The sequence below is a fragment of the Eriocheir sinensis genome, chromosome 51 (assembly GCF_024679095.1).
Source record: "Eriocheir sinensis breed Jianghai 21 chromosome 51, ASM2467909v1, whole genome shotgun sequence".
Taxonomy (NCBI): domain Eukaryota; kingdom Metazoa; phylum Arthropoda; class Malacostraca; order Decapoda; family Varunidae; genus Eriocheir; species Eriocheir sinensis.
Genome location: NC_066559.1, coordinates 4,052,256 through 4,052,491, shown reverse-complemented (window position 1 = coordinate 4,052,491; position 236 = coordinate 4,052,256).

Below are 236 nucleotides of genomic sequence, written 5' to 3'. Positions count from 1 at the left end.
CGGATGTTGTCGCCGTCCGCCCAGTGAATCGTGAGGGCTTTCGCGGGGCCGGTAATTGCAGTGTTTTTATAATGAGGCAGTGGAAGTGGAGGCGGCATTAGTAGGTTGTGGCGACCGCTTATTAAAGTGTGTGTATTTGAAGGCAATTACCACGGAGTTTTCGTTGCGAGCTAGATGTAAAGTAGTAGTAGCGGTGGTGGTGGTGGCGGTAGTAGTAGTAGTAGTAGAAGTTGTTG